General features: G+C 50.1%; 1 protein-coding gene and 1 non-coding gene across 6 annotated transcripts in view; one reads left to right on the top strand and one right to left on the bottom strand.

The window, feature by feature from the left end:
• Positions 1-18,430, top strand: part of GSG1L (GSG1 like) — a 269,677-nt gene that overhangs the window by 196,676 nt on the left and 54,571 nt on the right. The window lies entirely within an intron of this gene.
• LOC116526762 lies at positions 1,364-1,466 on the bottom strand. Its single transcript, XR_004258264.1, has one exon. It is a non-coding gene; the product is annotated as a U6 spliceosomal RNA (small nuclear RNA).

The raw sequence follows: 18,430 nt of genomic DNA, 5'->3' as shown, positions 1-18,430 counted from the left end.
CCATTTTGCTACATCAAAGCCTGTTAGGGCTCATGTCTGGGTTCTGGTTCTCATGTCCAAGGGGTGGGAATTTGTTCAATCTGAGGGGAAACCATATTTTTGTAAAAGTCATTATGCAATTCCATCTCTCAACATTTCTCTTGGTGGTGGCTGCAGATGGGCACAGGGGAGAGCAGCCACCATTGAGAAGATGAAGTCCAGTTGATGACTTTGACATTTGGGTGTTTTGCTGAGAGCTGCAGGGCTGTGGCTGTCCGAGGAGAGAGCCAGTGAAGGGCTGCGTTGAGCCTGCCTCTGACTGTCTCCACGTCGCCTCCATGTCTTGGTGTTCATAGTGGATTTCTTTGCTTTTTGCCTTGATAGCATCCTTTCTTCTTCCTTCAGCTTAGAACACAGTGATTTTCCTTTGGAAACCTCCCTTCCACTCTCACACCACGTTTACTGTGCCCCGCCCCACTGCAGAGGTGGTCCCACAGCCTAGCCAATCAAAACATCATCTTCTTGCCCACAATGATTGGTTCAGGAATGAGGGTGTGATAGAGATCAAGGAAATGAGATTCAGTTCCAGGATGTTTGTAGCAACTGCTGGAACACCAGAAATACTCTTTTTAAAGATGAGAGGATGTAAGCTGGGTGCTGATGGATTCACCATATGGAGGGAATCTGCCAGAGAATGAGGCCAACAGAAAGCAGTGCTTGAGAAAGGAAGAGACAGATTCCTGACCTCATCTATGAGCACCTGGATCATGCTCTGTTTAATGCCAAACAATCCATAGGTCTTTCCATTGCATGAGTTAATTTATGTCCTCCATGTTAAAATCCAGTTTTAGCTATGTGATCACCACTTCTGACTATGAGTCCTAACACAGCTGGGGTAGGCTTAGCCACAAAGTACTGTGGGTCTTCAGTGAGGGTAGGTAGGAGGAGCTGAGCCAGGGCCACAGGAACTCCTTGGACTATTGGATCTCTTTGTCCTGCCCCAGTATGAGGAGCTTGGGCTCTCTTTTGGCTGTCGTCTCTAAATACAATAGTTCCCTGAGTCAAGTGAGGCCTTTAGGCCTGGGGCCCCCTGTTGCCAAGCCCAGCTGTGCCTCTGGGATGTTAGTGGCACATTTAGTAAGTGCTGGAGTTGGCAGAAATAAATTCAAATTACAATAAATGTAACTGGGTTAAATTCGTTGGTTAAGTCAGAACTCTTGGGTTATAGAAACAAAAACAGCAAGGTCCAACCATACAAGAAGCACACTTTAAGAGACATAGAAAAGTGGATGGGAGAAGAATGGGAAAAGATATACCTGAAAAGAATGAACCAAATAAAGCTGGGTTAACAGTTTTGTTATCTGATTCAATAGTTTTTTTTCCTGTAAAAATGGAACATTTCACAAATTTACATGTCAACCTTCCATAGGGGCCTTGTGAATCTTCCCTGTATCATCCCAATTTTAATATATACACTGCTGAAATGAGCACTGAATATAATTTAAGATCAAAAAGTTATAAGAGCAAATAAGGAAATTATAGGTGGGTAAAAAGATAACCAAAAAAGAAAAAATATATCCATCATAAGCATATATTTTCCTAATAACAAAAACTTTATAACAGGCAATACTAGCAGAACCTCAGGAAGAAACAGATAAATCAGCAATGATAGAGATTTTTTAACATACACACACATCTCAGAAACTAATGGAGAAACAGACAAAAACGTAAGCTGAGCTACTGAACAATACATGAATAAGCTTAAACTATATGTAGAACTCAATTTCCTCCACCTCTCAGAAAACCCTAGAGAAGATATGTTTATTTCAAGTACACACATATAGAACATAAACAAAATATGTTGGAGCCAGGAATTGAACTCAGCTCTCTGTTTTTAAAGCTCTATATTATTCTGTGTCATGTGTGTGTCTGTGTGTATGGGGAACATTAAGTGTTGGCTGCAGCCAGGCTGAGGTTCAAGGTTTGGAAGACTAGTGTCAGGAGGGGTAGTTAGGTGTCAAGACCAAATGCATGGCCTGGTTTGGGCCATGGGCATGGCTCCCCCAGCAGACCCAGGAGGGGACCAAACAGCCCCAGAGCCACTTTGCCTGCCCTGGTCAGGCCTGGCCCAGGGCCCACTGCTGTATTTGCCAAATGTGTGACAATAATTGCCATGGCCTTAGCAACTTAAGGCAACACACATTTCTTAGCCCACAATTCTGTGGACGGCAGTCCTGGCCTGACTTAAGTGGGTGCTCTGTACTAGGCTGCAGTCAGGGCGTTGGCCAGAGCTGAGCTCCCCTTTAGAACCCATCTGGGGGAAGGATCTGTTTGATGCTCACATGGTGTTGGGAGATTTCAATTCCTTTGGTTTCTTTCAGGGCTTCAGTTTCTTGCTGGCTGTTGGCTGGAGGCCACCCTTAGCTTAAGGAGGTCACCTTCAGTTCCTTGCCGTGTGGACCCCAAATGTGGCTACTTACTTCATTAAGTCATCAAGAGGGACAGCCTCCTGGCAAGAGAAGTGTCAAAATCTTACATAATCTGATATAACATAGTCATCCTGTTACCCCTGCCATATTCTATTGATTATTGCAATTAAGGGGAAACTTACATTAGGGCATGGGATCACAGGAGCTGCTCCTTCATAACCTTAATGAATGCCAGCCTGGCAGGCTTGGCAGACAGTGCCCTGTGACTAGAACACTGAATGGTGTGCCACCCATCCGTTTGGGTTGGTCACCTCTGAGAGTGTCGGGACCGCCAGGCCATTGGCTTCTCTAGGCTTCTTCTCAGAATCTCTGGCTCCTCAGACTGGATGAATCTACTCTGGCATTTCTGAAGCCCAGGGAATATGGCCTCCAAATTGCCACAGTCACCTTTGCGGAGGGGACTGGAATCTGAGCCCTGAGATAGTAACAAATAACAAGATGTGGGTATCTGGGGGGAAAAATGGCCCAAGCAATGGAAATAGCGAGTGCAAAGGCCCTGGGGCAGGAATATGCTTGAGGGTATGCAAAGTACAAGAAAGAGAGGGAAAGAGAGGTGGGGAGTGAGGTCAGGGATGGAGACGTAGATTTCCACAGCCATGCCTTAATCTATCAGTGCGCTACCGGGAGACGTTTAGAGTGTTTCCAGTCCTCTGCTATAGTGAATATCCTTGTCCATAAATTTTGCCAACACTTGCAAATATGTGAGGGTAAATTCCTAGAGGTGGAGTTGCTGCGTCAAAAGGAATGTGCATTTTTGTTTGGACAGCCATTGTCAATTTACCCGCTTTCCCTCCCAGACCTGACACTCCCACTGCCCCTTTCTCTTTTATTTTTTTTTTTTTAATTTTTTTGAGACAAAGTCTTACTCTGTCACCCAGGCTGGAGTGCAGTGGCACAGTCTCAGCTCACTGCAACGTCTGCCTCCCGGGTTCAAGCGATTCTCGTGCCTCAGCCTGCTGAGTAACTGGGGTTACAGGCATGTACCACCCCACCTGGCTAATTTTTGTATATATATATTTTTTAAATAGAGATGGGGTTTCACTGTGTTGGCCAGGCTGATCTCAAACTCCTGACCTCAGGTGATCTGCCCACCTTGGCCTTCCAGAGTGCTGGGATTACAGGCGTGAGCCACTGTGCCCAGCCTCCCACTGGCCCTTTCCAAGAGTCCTCCATGCCTGTGACATCCTTGGTCCCTGCCTGGGCTGGCGTCCTGTACTCCCAGCCCCTCCCTGCAGAAGGCTGTCGGACGCAGCAGATGGCAAGGGAGTCTAAGAGCCCCTAAGAGGACACTTTCCCTTGATGGAAATTCTCCACTTTGGGAAAATTCTTTCCACCAACAGTCTTTTCCGTGTGCTTTTCCCAGCATCGGAGACTCCCCAGTGGCTCTTCTCAGACAATGTGTGAGTTCACATTTACCCACAATTTGTCTCTGGGAAGGTGGAGCGCTGGCAGAATCTGCCAGAGGACAGACAACAGACAACACCTTGTCTGGAAGGGGGAGCTGCTGTCCCCTCGTTACTGCCCATGTGACATTGCAGGGGCTGGAAAGGCTGGGGGCTTCAGGACCTGCTGAGATAGAGCTATGTGAAAGTCAGTCGGCATTTACTGGACACCTGCTGTGTGGCTCTTGCAACTCCTCCTGCCCGGCCAGGCCTGATTCAGCACTAGGGCAGGGCTGATGTGAGCCTGTGACCTGCGGTCTCTGCAGCTGCACACCTGAGCCTTGTCAGGGTAGGCAGGTGCAGACTGGGGGAGCCGCAGCCCAGACTGCCCACCCAGGGCCTCCTTTTAGCCACCCCTTCCTCCAGAGCCTCCCCCTCTCTTGCCTCTGTTCCTCAGCAGCTTGCAAAACCAGCTGAGCCTTAATCTCTGGTGATCAAAGGGGCCTCCTAGTCCTAAGCCCAGCTCTGAGCTGGAGGGAGCCCCTGCTGGGAGCACCTGCCAGAGTCACAGGCCTTCCTCAGAAGAGAGGCAGGTGTGGCAGCTCACCTCTGTAATACCAGCACTTTGGGAGGCAGAGGTGGGAGAACTGCCTGAGGCCAAGAGTTCCAGACAAGCCTGGCCAACACAGCGAGACCCTGTTTCTGCACAAAAATGAGCAAAATTAGCTGGGCATGGTGGTGCACGCCTGTGGTCCCAGCCATTCGGAAAGCTGAGATGGGAGGATCGCTTGAGCCCAGGAGTTTGAGGCAGGAGTGAGCTATGATCGTGCCACTGCACTCCAGCCTAGGTGACAGAGTGAGACTCTAACTCTCAAAAGAAAAAAAGTAGGCCGGGCGTGGTGACTCAAGCCTGCAATCCCAGCTCTTAGGGAGGCAGAGGCGGGAGGGTAGCTTGAGCCCAGGAGTTCAAGACCTGCCTGGACGATATAGTGAGACCCCGTTCTCCACACACAAAAAGAAAATAAATAAATAAATAAAATAAATAAAGAGGGATGGAAAACCAACTCCTGCTCAAGGAATGTAACAGATGAGAAATGACAGTCTTCAGCAGGGACTCCAGGGCCAGTGGGAGCAGAGACAGTGAGGTCTAGGCCAGGCAGTGAGACGCAGGAGACGCCCTGGGCTGCCAGGGCCCTGCCCTCTCTGCCCCGAGATCTGCTCAGCCCCAGGAAATCTCACAGCTGCTTACCCCGATGGAGTTCTTGGCACTCTCTGGAAGGTGCCATAGTAGGACCCCAGATTGCGGCCTGACTATGTTGCCCAGGCTGGTTTTGAATTCCTGGCCTCAAGTGATCCTCCTGCCTTGGCCTCCCAAAGTGCTGGGATTACAGGCATGAGCCACCGTGCCCGGCCAAACTCTGAATTTAAATGTTGTGTGTTTATTTCCCATCTTCCTTCATAAGACTATCAGCTCCTTGAGGGCAGGGACCGTTTTGTCTTATATACTCAGCATGCTGCTGAGACCCTTCTCCACGCTTCACTGCATGACCTCGTCTGGCTTTGTCCGCCTGTCACTCTGGCCACCATATATGGCCTGGATCCCAATCTTGAAGACTTCACCTCTTGGATCCTGTCCCAGAACAGAGGTGGGCCCAGCAGAGCCAGACACTACCACGGAAGGTATCTGGTCCCCTCTGTGAGCCGCCCCCTAGAGCCAGAGGTCAGGAGAACACCAAGGGCCTGCAGAGACACGGAGCCAGCCCGCACTTCCAAATGGGACAAGCCTGATGGGGTCACTCCTGCCCCTCCCACAGCTCCAGACCATCTCGTGGCTTCTCATAGCAACAGTGCCACCTCTCACCCGCCTCTCCGCCTCCGCACTCCTTCTCTGCCCTAGGCCTGAAACTGTGAACACACTTGGTCTCTTCCTGCCTCACCATTCTCTCCATCTGGGGCTCTCACCCTTCTCTCCATCTGGGGCTCTCACCCTCCAGAACCTTCACAGTTTTCAGGTCTCAGCTTAAATGTCACCTTCTCAGGGAGGCCCACCCTGATTTCGTTGGCTAAACTAATTGACTCCATCATTATCTTCCATATCCCCTTCTTTGCCTTTGTAGTATTTATTAAACCATGAATTTTAAAAGGTATTTTTATTTATTTATTTTTATAGAGATGGGGTCTTGCTATGTTGCCCAGGCTGGTTCTGAATTCCTGGCCTCAAGCGATCCTCCTGCCTTGGCCTCCCAAAGTGCTGGGATTATAGGCATGAGCCACCGTGCCCCGCCAAACTCTGAATTTAAATGTGTGTGCTTATTTACCATCTTCCTTCATAAGACTATCAGCTCCTTGAGGGCAGGGTCCATTTTGTCTTATATACTTCTTTATTTCCTGAACCATGAAGACAGCCTGTCATCCAGAAATTGCTTGATAAATATTTGCTGAATGAATGAATGAGTGGAAGAGACTGTGTTGGAATGGTAAAACACCTGGACTTGGAGTTGGGCAGACCTGGACTCAAATATACGCCTTCCTTGCTGTGTTACTCTGGGTGAGTTGCTTTACCTCTCTGAGCTTTACCCTCTCATTTTTCAAGTAGGGTATAATGAAACCTAGCCTTTCTGGGCTAAGGCAAGGATTACACAGGACAAGGGATGGTCGAGTGCTTTACAAACTGTAAAGTGCCGGGGGAAAGGAGACACTGCAATTTTGACTCTCTGGAAGTTTTTCCAGGTGGCCACTCATCCTCTCATTTTCTTAGTGCTCAGGCAGCTTTCTTAGTTCCTGAGCAGTGAAAGTAATTGGATGGAAGCCCAGTGTCCCCTCAGGGAAGTGTGGAAGCTCAGAGCACTTAACTGGCCAGAAGAGTTGGATTTGCATTTCAGCGAATGAGACCAGAAGGATGGAAGGTAGTGTTGGCAGGAATGTTCTTGAGGTGGCTTACAAAGGGGTCGGTTCTGTGTGAGGCGGAAGGACTGAGCTGGCAGGGGCGAGGTGGGGCCTGACCCAGCAGGTGTGGACCTGTCACAGGTGTCTCTGCAGATCAGGGTCCTCCGAGAGCAAAACGGGAGGAGAGGGGGAGGCCCACCATGGAGACGCGAACACAGTGGCTATTCCTGCTTGTCATTTGGGGAGATTTAACTAGACATCTTGGAGAGGAGGGAGGGAAGAGAGGCAGACGCAGAACAGTGGCAGACAGAGAGCAAGATACGAAAATGAGAGAGAGAGGTGGAGAGAAAGAAGTCCCAGGGAGGGAAAGCTCGGCCAGTGTCTCTCATGAGTGCAAACCGCAGAAGGAAATTAAGACAAGCCTCCTCAGGGTGCTGCACTCCCCATTGATCTCAGAGCCCCACCTTGCCATTTTCTTGTAGAGACAGGGTTTCCCTACGTTACCCAGGCTGATCTTGAACCCCTGGCCTCAAGCAATCCTCCTGCCTCGGCCTCCCAAAATGCTGGGATTACAGGAGTGAACCATTACGCCTGGGCCCCCACACCTTTTTTTTTTTTTTTTTTTTTTTTTTTTTTTTTTTTTTTGAGATGGAGCCTTGCTCTCTTGCCCAGGCTGGAGTGCAGTGGTGCAATCTCAACTGACTGCAGCCTCCACCTTTCAGGTTCAAATGATTCTCCTGCCTCAGCCTCCCGAGTACCTGGGACTACAGGCACGGGCCACCACGCCCAACCAATTTTTGTATTTTTTAGTAGAGACGGGGTTTCACCATATTGCCTAGGCTGGTCTCAAACTCCTGGTCTCAAGCGATCTGCCCGCCTCAGCCTCCCAAAATGCTGGGATTACAGGCATCAGCCACCACTCCTGGCCACCCCCCATGTCTTTTATCATGCAAGCGTCTTACCTCAAAGAGTGCGTGTCTAGTATTTAAGGACACTTATCTTTCCACGTGGGCCCCCAAAATTGAGTCAACTCCTTCCTCTGGTGCCCAGTCAGAGACCAATCAGTTGCCAGGCTGGAAGAAAGCTGGGCTTGAACTCCCAAGAGAAAGATGCCTAGGTGGCACCTCCCTGGGGGATTCCCAGTCCCGTCAGAGACTCTTTTAGAGTGCATCCCTACATTCGGATGAGAGCCGCCACCCCACTCCTCACCCAGCTCCGCGTCTCTCCCCTTCATCGGTCTGCGCTGTGCCCCGGCGACCCACACATCTGCATGCCACAGGTGCACTGCTCACTTCGCATTTTCTCTAAATCACTCACGTTTTTCGCAACCTAAATTCATTCAGAAAGGAACCTTCAGATCACCACCGGAAATGAAAAGCCAGTATCACTTGCAATAAATAGAAAAGAACTGTAAAAAACAAATTACCATTGTAAAAACGTTCCTGAAGAGCCAGGATTGATGGCTCATGACTGTCACCCCAGCACTTTGAGAGGCCGAGGTGGGATCACTTGCGCCAAGGAATTGGAGACCAGCCTGGGCAACATAGGGAGACCCTGTCTCTACAAAAACCAAAAATATGAGCTGGGCATGGTGGCGAGCACCTGTGGTCCCAGCTACTCGGGAAGCTGAGATGGGAGGATCGCTTGAGCCCTGGAGTTTGAGGCTGTAGTGAGCTGTGATCACACCACTACACTCTAGGCTGGGTGACAGAGCAAGACCCTTCCTGAAAAATGAAATAAAATAGAAACAAAAACATTCATGAAGAATCTAAAACAGTGGATTCAATGGGGGATTAGTCTGTCCCCACTGCCCCTGCCCTCAAGAATATTTGGCCAATATTTGGAGACATTTCTGGTTTTTATGACTGGGGGTATGTGGGGTGGAGGGTGCATATTCCTGGCAACCAGTAGGTCAAGGCCAAGGATTGCTAAGCCTCTGCTAGCACCCAGGACAGCCCCGACGCCAAACCTTCTTTGTCCCCAAATGCCAGTAGTGCTGAGGTTTAGAAATCCTGCTCTAAAATGAGCTTAAGCACCCCAGAGGGGCAAGCCCCACCTTTGGGCAGCTGTGACCTAGTTAATTCCTCCTTCTCCTTCTCAGGATCCGCTGAAACATCCTGCCTCAGGGAAGCCTTCCCTGATCCCCAGAGCAGAGGACCCAGCTGTAGGCTTCAGCTCCAGGGACCCCTGTACCTCCCGACCCTGACTCCTGAAGGGTGATTTCTTACAATGTCTGCCTCTTCCACTGGAGAGAAGCTCCCAGTGGGTAGGGGCCACGTCTATTCCATTGGTCTCTCTCTCTCTCTTTTTTTTTTTTTTTTTGAGACTGAGTCTCACTGTCACCCAGGCTGGAGTGCAATGGTGTGATCTTGGCTCACTGCAACCTCTGTCTCCTGTGTTCAAATGATTCTCCTGCCTCAGGCTCCTGAGTAGCTGAGATTACAGGCGCCTGCTACCATGCTCGGCTAATCTTTGAATTTTTAGTAGAGATGGGGTTTCCCCATGTTGTCCAGGCTGGTCTCAAACTCCTGACCTCAGGTGATCCATGCACCTCTGCCTCCCAGAGTGCTGGGGTTACAGGCTTGTACCACTGCGCCCGGCCCGTTGGTCTCTTTCTGCAGCCCTTAGCACAGTGTCACGCTTGTAGCAGATACGCAAGAGCTGCATATGGAATGAATGAATGAAGGTTGGGCCAAAAACAGATGTGGACTCCCCTCCTGTACTCAGCGCAGCTCTCCAGGCCCTTAACCTCTCCTCAGCCCACTTTCATTCTTACCTGTGAAATGCACACCTAATAGGCCTGTTGTGGGATCAAGGGAGAATGGTGACACAGGTGGGCATAGGCTGGCATCAGGACACACAGGTGACACAGGGGCACAGGTGGACATAGGTGACACAGGTGGGCACAGGTGACACAGGTGGACACATGACACAGGTGGGCACAGTTGACATAGGTGGGCACAGGTGGGCATCAGGAGACACGTGACACGGGCATAGGTGTACACAGGTGACAGGTGGGCACAGGTGACAGGTGGGCATCAGGAGACACATGACACAGGGGCATAGGTGGACACAGGTGACAGGTGGATACAGGTGACACAGGTGGGCACAGGTGACACAGGGCACAGGTGGACATCACTCTTTTAAACAGCCCTCAAGGATGTACTGGCTGTGTCTGTGAGCACATGACCCAACTCTCAAGGTGTCCACTGTCCACTCAGACTGGGAAAGGACCCTTTGTGGGTGCCAACTTCACCTCCCTGTGGCTCCCAGGGGATGCCATGGAAAGGGCTTGAAGTGGAGGCTGGGGACCTTTTAGGGAAGCCCTGTTCATATCTGCATAGTTCAGTTCATTCCTTCTTGCGACCAACCATCCCCTTCTCCTCCTCTTTCTCCCCTTCCTCCTCTTTCCCTCCCCCTCCTCCTCTCCCTCCTCCTCCTTCTCTCCCCCACCTCCTCCCCTTTTGCCTTCTACTCCCCCTCCCCACTCCCCAACCTTCACCATCCTCCCCTCCTCTCCCCTTCCCCCTCCTGCTCTTCCTCCCCTGCCTCCCACTCCCCTCCAGGCAGGCAACTTTACCTGGTCTCCAGGTGGAGGGGGAAGAGAAACGGTCTCTGCTTGATTGGGTATTCTTCTAAACCTTTTTCTTGGAATGCCTGGATGTAGGCTTTTGAAATCTCCAAACCAAACTGGAGTTCTCTCAGTCTTCTGGGACAGCTGTGCCCTGAGGTCATGGATGTTTCCCATCTAGTTACCCACATGGCAGGGGTAACAGAGGATGCTGGCAGCCTGGACATGTGTCCATTAATGTCAGAAATCGTCCCACTACCAGTTTGTGCTGGGTTACCCTGGACCCACTAGGTCCTGGGGCCATGGCCTCTGGGCTCCCTCTGGACCCCACCTGGGGGATCTGAGCCTATTCTCTGCTGCAGGGCTGGACGGGGGCGGCTGAGCTGAACAAGGCTGGTGTAAGTTCAGTAAATCCATTCCTTGAAATTGGAAGGTCTCCGTGATGTACCACCTCCAATTTGGGCCACTTCACTTTAAAAGGCAGAATTCCAAGAAGAGTGACACTAATGACTCTGGTAATCTAAAAGGGGACCTTTGGAGAAAGGGCAGATAAATCGGAATGATCTACGCAGACAAGACAAGGTTGGGGGGCACCTCGGTAACTGCTGAGCCCCCAAAAGGCTCCTCTCAAGAAGATGCCAACCAGCTCCCCCCCTCCCTGTGTCCTCGGAGGCCAGAGCAAGAAATTAGCTTAAATTGGAGCTGGAAAGATTTAGGTTATGTGTAAGGAGGAACTTTTTAAACCCTGAAATATGCTACCAAGAGAGGCTTCGGGTTCTCAAGAGAGTGTCTAAAAATAGCTTGTTCTTTAAAAATAGGTCTGGGCAAGTTTTAAACATAGCATCAGCTCAGCTTCCCAGGGATGGCTTTCTGTGTGTACCTGACCATGTGGGTCAGGGCAGAGGGCACAGGGAAGAGCCAGGCTTTGGTCTCCATCACGACCAACATCAGGATATTTTAGATATGTGCAGATAAGGGATTTATTTTTTTCTCTGCCCCCAGCCGATCAGTGTCATCAAACACCAGCCTTCAGTTTCTCAAGGTTTTCGTTCCGTGGGAGGCTATTCTGGGGCTGATGTTAATTGGGTCGGTCCCAACAGCTTCTTCCAGTTGCTCCCAGTTTCCCCCAGTTCCTCGCCACTGCCGAGCCAGGGTTCTCCAGGTCCTGAAGATTTGCTGGTAAGTGATCGGTCTCAGCGGTACCCAGTACCCCGGCGCTCCCTGCCTCCAGCATCTCAGCGCCCTGGCAAGTCCTGCCCATCCTCATCCTCACCTGCCGGGAGGACTGCAGCTGATCCTCCCAGGCTCTCTGCCTCCTGCTCCTCCCTCCCGTTCTCAGGCCACAGGCGTGATCACCACCCCCACCCACCCGAAACTTTGCTCTGAAAGTTGCAACTCCTGCCTGGCGCCCTCAGGATAACATCCAAACTGCCTCAGAGGGCTTAGAACTTCCCAAGGAATTTCCCTGTTTATCCGCTCTCACCTCCCACGTGCCCCACCTAACCGCCTGTGACAGCCACACCAAACCACTTTTCCTGTGGGTTTCTGCTGGTGCGGGTTCCCCTGCCCGCTCTGCTCTCCTCCTCCCTCTGACTCTGCGGCTCTCAGCTCCTATATCACCTCCTCAAGGAGCCTCTTCCGACCGCCCCAAGCCCACAGACCCCCGGACTTTTCCTCTTGGCTGCCCTGATACCCAGCGGTGCCGAGTCTGTGTGTCTGCCTCTCCCCTCCCGAGGGGAGCATTGGGAGGACAGGTCACTTGACCCCTGTAGAAACGCCTGAAGCACAGCAGCTGCCTGATACTTGCTGAGTGACCAGTTGAAGGTCCAGGATTTCCCTTTGCAGCCCTCCTGCAGCCCGTCTCTCTGGTTCCGCCCTCCTCCAGGTCCCCACCAGCCCCTCTGCGTCTCAAGTCCCAGACATGACACGCATGGAATATTGGCAGGTCCAGCTCCACGCCCAGCATCTACAAGAATATTTATTTAAACATGAGTGCTCACCACGTGTTCTCAGTAATAACTTAGCATCTTTAATAATAAACTCTATTATAAATCAATTAATCAGCTACCTCCCTGGTATCTCAATTAAATGAAGCGTGGCATTCGCATAAAACATCCAAACCCTGGCAAAGGGAGCCAGGTCAGAGGCAGGGGAAATCCTGGAACTGGGGTTGTCACCGCTGCTCTATGTCTTCACCCAGGGGTAGCTCCAGGCTGGAGACTGTCCCCCAGGAGGGGTCACATGGGCTCTGGTCCAGCCCACCTCGATGGAGGCCCAGGGACCTGCCACCCCTCTCCCCAGTGACCGAGCAAAAGGATGGCATTCTTGTGTGTCCTCTGGGCTCAAGACGCCCTGACAGGTGTCACCAGGCCAACTGCTGTCGCCCTACCTGAATCCCACAGCATGCTGCCTCTGCTCACTTTAAATTCACGAGCACGGATCTCACACGACATGCAGCACTGCCCTGAGAGCAGAGGCACTGCCACAGCGCGTTTGCGCTTTCTCACTCTCGGGAAAGAGAGACTGTTTCACACCCTCCCCTCGCTGCTCCTCAACCCCTACTTCCCCAGTCGGCCCTTGTCTCCCGCTTGCTGGAGAGGAGTGGGGGAGAATCTGCTGAAGAACTCAGATCCAGCTGGGCACAGGGGCTCCTGCCTGGATCCCGGCACTTTGGGAGACTGAGGCAGGAGGATCCCTTGAGGCCAGGAGTTCAAGACCAGCCTGGACAACATAATGAAACCCTGTCTCTACAAAAATAAAAATGTCAGCCAGGCATGGCAGCACTTGCCTATAGTCCCAGCTACTCAGGAGGCTGAGGCAGGAGGATCGTTTGAGCCCAGGAGATTGAGGCTGCAGTGGGCTATGATGGCGCCTCTACACTCCAGCCCAGGGAACAGAGCGAGACCCTGTCTTAAAAAACAACAAACAAACAAAACTTGAATCTCATTCAGATGCTGTCTTCCTACTCCCTTGGGTGACACGTCCCAGTTCCCATCAAAAGCCAGCCCCCTCGTTTTCTAGAACCTCCTCGCACCTTCTGGCTGTCTCTGGACCTTGCTTCCACAATTGCCCTCTCACTTCTCTGCTCCATCTGTCTCTCCCTCTCTGTGTGATCATTCTGCATGGGCATGGAGACATTCTCTATCTCCCATGGTTAAAATGCCTCCTGCACAGGCACTGTGGCTCATGCCTGTAATTCCAGACCTTTGGGAGGCCGAGGCTGGAGGGCTTCTTGAGGCCAGGAGCTTGAGACCAGCCTGGGCAACGTGGTGGGATCCTGTCTGTACAAAAAAAAAAAAAAAAATAGATAAACAGATGATAGATATAAATGACAGATATATATGATAGCATAGGTATGATAAATAGAGAAAGTAAGCAAGCAAGCAAGCAAGAAAAGAAAGGAAAAAGAAAGAAAAGAAAGAAAGAAAGAAAGAAAGAAAGAAAGAGAGAAGAAAGAAAAAAAGGAAGAAAGAGAAAGACAGGTAGATAGATATGATAGATAGGTAGATAGATAGATAGATGCATTACATGTATATATTTTTAAATAAATAAAATGCCCTCCTGAGCCCCAGGCTCCCACCCTGCTGTCACCCCATTTTCCCGCTTCCCTGGGCAGCATTCCGCTTTGAAAGCTTTTTCTGCCATTTACCCTCCTCCTCTTCTAAACATTGCAGTTGACGACTCCACACTGATTTTCCCCCGAAATCCGTGGCCACTCTGCCTCAGCTTTCTTTGCTGGTCCCTCCTACTCTGCTTAAGACCAGATGTTGGCATCATCCCGGGACCCTTTTCTCTCCTCTTGCTGCAGTCTTCCTCCAGATGACCTCTTTATTAGGCACACTGTGTTATTTACCATTCACGTGTTGACCTCTCTGGTGCTGACGACTCCCTGAATCGCAGATCTGCCCTTCAACAGTTTGCTTGCTATCCCTGCTTAGATATAAAATAGGCATTTCAAACAAATATGGCACAAATAGGATTCTACCCACCCAGACTTCTTCCCCCCTTCGTCTTCATCTTAGCAAATGTCATCTGCCCAGATGCTCAAACCCAAACTCTTCAGGTCACTCTAGACCCCAGGTAGTAGCCCTCATCACCTGCGTGCAGCCCAGCAGTGAGTCCTATTGACTCCAGCCTCAAAACTCACCCTGAGCTGAGCACAGTGGCTCACGCCTGTAATCCCAGTGCTTTGAGAGGCCAAGGCTAGAGGATCACTTGAGGCCAGGAGTTCGGGACCAGCCTGGACAACAGAGGGAGACCCCTTCTCTTAAATAAATAAATAACATAGCTGAGTGTGGTGGCATGCACCTTTAGTCCTAGTTACTCGGAAGGCTGAGGCTGGAGGAGTTGGAGGTTAACGCTGAGCTGTGCTTGCACCCCCATACTACAGTGCGGGTGACAGAGTGAGACCCTGTCTCAAAACAAAACAAAAACAAACAAACTAAACCTACCCCAGAGCTGCCAGCAACTCCAGCCCAAACAAAAACAGCTTAGTCTGGGTCCTTGCAATGGCCTCTCAGCTGGGCTCACCTCCTCCCCTCGCGGTCATGGTCTCCATACAGAAATCAGAAGGATTTTTTCTTAGAAGCATCCACTAGATCCCTGCTTACAGCTGAAATCCTTTACTGATTTCCTGTTCTACATGGACTGAGAGCCACACTGCCCTGTGGGCTTCAGGGTCCTGTGTGGCCAGGCTCCTGCCTGCCTTTCTGACTCCGTCTGAAATATCCCTCCCCCACTTTTTTTTTTATTTGAGATGGAATCTTGCTCTGTCCCCCAGGCTGGAGTGCAGTGGTGCCATCTCGGCTCACTGCAACCTTCGCCTCCCAGTTCAAGCGATTCTTCTGCCTCAGCACCATGCCTGTAGCTGGGACTGCAGACACAGTGCCACCACAACCAGCTAATTCTTGTATCTTTAGTAGAGACGGGGTGTCACCACAGTGGCCAGGTTGGCCTCGAACTCCTCACCTTGTGGTCTGCCTGCCTCGGCCTCGCAAAGTGCTGGAATGACAGATGTGAGCCACCGTGCCGGCCTTTTCTGGTTTTTTTTTTTGGTCACCTGGGCTACAGTACAGTGGTGCGATTTCAGCTCACTGCAGCTTCCACCTCCTGAATTCAAGCAATTCTCCTGCTTCAGCCTCCTGAGTAGCTAGGATTACAGGTGTGCACCACCACACCTGGCTAATTTTTGTATTTTTAGTAGAGACAGGGTTTTGCCATGTTGGCCAGGCTGCTTTCGAACCTCTGTCCTCAGATGATCCGTCCTCCTCAGCCTCCCAAAGTGCTGGGGTTACAGGAGTGAGCCGCCACGCCTGGCCCCTCCTACCCCTTGCTCACTCTGCTGCAGCATTTTCTCCATGCCTCCAGCCCCAGCCCTTTCCCAGGCTGCTCCCTCTGTCTGGAATACTCTTCCCCAGTCCTCTGCATGGCTGCCCTAAGCTCCCCATTCAAGCCTCTGCTTAAATGTCACTTCCTCTGAGACACCCTCCTTGGCCACCCAGGCTGAGGTGCCTCCCACTCCAAGGACTCTCCACCACTTGCCCTATTTTGTTTTCTTCATGGAAGTGTTTACCGCCTGAAATTTCATGTTAGTTTCTGTGCCAATTGTCTGGCTCTCTCCACCAGAACCCAAACCCTTTGAGAGCAGGACATCTGTCCATCTATTCCAGTGTCCCACTCCCCAACGCCCTGGAACAGTGTCTGGCATGTGAAAAGCCTTCGATAAACATTCCTTGGCTGATTGAATGAATAAACAATAAGTGAATGAATGATGACCCTGACCTATGCTCTCCTAGATAAAGTTCTGCACTCTGGTCCTGTCCTAACTCATTCCTGTATCCCACACTCTTGACCTTTACACCAGCCAGCTCAACATCCCCGGGCACCTCTCACTCAGTGCTCATTTATTCATTTAATAAGCACGTATTGAACACCTACTGTGTGTCAGGTACTGGGCTTGGCTCTGGGGATTCAGGGTAGAGCCAAACAGATCTGGTCTGTGGACTAGCATACAGTCTAGTGGGCCTACGTAGTGAGTCTCAGGTGTGCATTCATGCATGCATTCATTCATTCATTGAAGAAACTTCTGTGGAGCTTATTTTGTACCCAGTGCTCTTCTAAGTGCTTTATAAATATAAGCCACTGAAGCCTCATACCAATTTATGAGGTGGGAATTATTATGATCCCCATATTACAGGTGAGGAAACTGAGGCACAGAAAGTCAACCTACCCAAGGTCACAAAGCTGGCAAGTGACTGTATTAGTCAGTTCTCACATTGCTGTAAATAACTACCTGAGGCTGGGTAACTTGTAAAGAAAAGAGGGTTAATTGGGTCATGGTTCTGCAGGCTGTACAGGAAGCATGGCTGGGGAAGCTTCAGCAAACTTACAATCATGGCAGAAGGTTAGGGAAAGCAGGCATGTCTTACGTGGCTGGAGAAGAAGGACGTGAGTGAAGCCGGAGGTGCTGCACACTTTTAAACAACCAGATCTCTCGTGAGAACTCACTCGCTATCACGAGAACAGTGAGAGGGAAATCTGCCCCCATGATCCGGTCACCTCCCACCAGGCCCCTCCTCCAACATTGGGGATTAAAATTCGATGAGAGATTTGGGTGGGGACACAGAGCCACACCATATCAGTGACAGAGCTGGAAGCTGGGCTGTCTCTTTCACTTTCCTGGGTCTGCTTTCCTCCGGGCTCACCTTCTGATGCGCTTGACATTATCTCTTAATTCTCAGCACCCCCTGGACTCCGCATCCTTGGACTTAACAGAATTCCGCTTCATCATTTTGGACTAGCAGAGGGCAGGGCTAGGCGTCATGATAGCTCTTCCTGCTCTAAGTTCTGGGGAGCACCACACCCAGCCCAGCTCTGGCCTCCTGGCCAACATCCCCCCATTTCCAGTGTTCTCCAGGGTTCCCTTGAGGCCTGGAGGAAACATACCCACCTGACCACACGGGTTTGGAATTTCATTTGTGGTGTCAAGAGTTAGGAGAGTCCAGAAATCACAAGGAGAGATTTACAGCTGTGAATTTCCTGGTTTGAGTCCAAGCCAGGAAGTAATCGCAGCAGCAGCAGCAAAGTCTCATTCATTTAGTCTCCCTGAATTCAGGAGGTGCAGTAACGCACCAAAAAGTCACTTTTTAGTTCGGATGGGTTAGAAACGATTCCTTCTGATGTGGATTTGTAGGACAGATGCTGTGGATGGACCTTGCTTTGCAGAATGAACATACTTCTAAAAACATAGGCAAGGGTCAGATTTTTGAAGCAGAATCTTTAAAATGCAATCAGAGAGTTCCACTAAGGTATCTTTGAGTGTACTGTAATTTTTATTCATTGCATTTCCTTAAAGCATGGTCTTTCATACTTGGGGATAAATATAATTAATTTAGGAATCAATGCTTTTTTAAACTAATAATTCAGAAAATTAATTATTTTGCCAACAGGCTAAGTCCAGCTTCTGGGTGGGAGATTTTGTATTAAAATATTGTTATGCTCCTACTGTCCTGGCATAAGGAGTGGTCCTTCTCATGAATATTTCATCCCTCAGAAAAGGAATTGGCAGAAGACTAAGACAGGGCCAACACCCTTCTGAGTGGGTACAGCTTCCAGGCAGGGTAACAATTCCAGAGAGACTCAGCAATGGGCAGTAATAAAGAAGAGAGACTTGTTCCTCCAGAAAACAGACTGTACTGTAAAGTTACAGTGAATGAAACAGTGTGGCACTGATGCAGGAACACACAGAAAGATCGGTGGGACAGAATGACAAGTTAGGAAGTGCACCCATGTATTTGTGGGACTTGGAATATGATATAAAGATGTCCTTTAAAATCAGTAGGAAAAATACAAAAATTGGATGGGTGTGGTAGTCTCAGCTACTCAGGAGGCTGAGGTGGAAGGATCATCTGAGCCCGGGAGGTGAAGCTTGCAGTGAGCCCAGATGGAGCCACTGCACTCCAGTGTGGTGACAGAGTGAGACTCTGTCTCCAAAAATAAAAGTTTCTTAATTTTTTTAAAAAAAGATGTAATCCATGCAACAGACAGGATTAATATTCAGAATATACAAAGAATTCCTACCAATTGCTAAGGAAAAAGATTTATAAAAACAAAAAGAAAATTGA

The sequence above is a fragment of the Sapajus apella genome, unplaced genomic scaffold, assembly GCF_009761245.1.
Source record: "Sapajus apella isolate SASKATOON/1434 unplaced genomic scaffold, GSC_monkey_1.0 scaffold51, whole genome shotgun sequence".
Lineage (NCBI taxonomy): Eukaryota > Metazoa > Chordata > Mammalia > Primates > Cebidae > Sapajus > Sapajus apella.
This window is presented reverse-complemented; position numbering and strand designations above follow the sequence as displayed.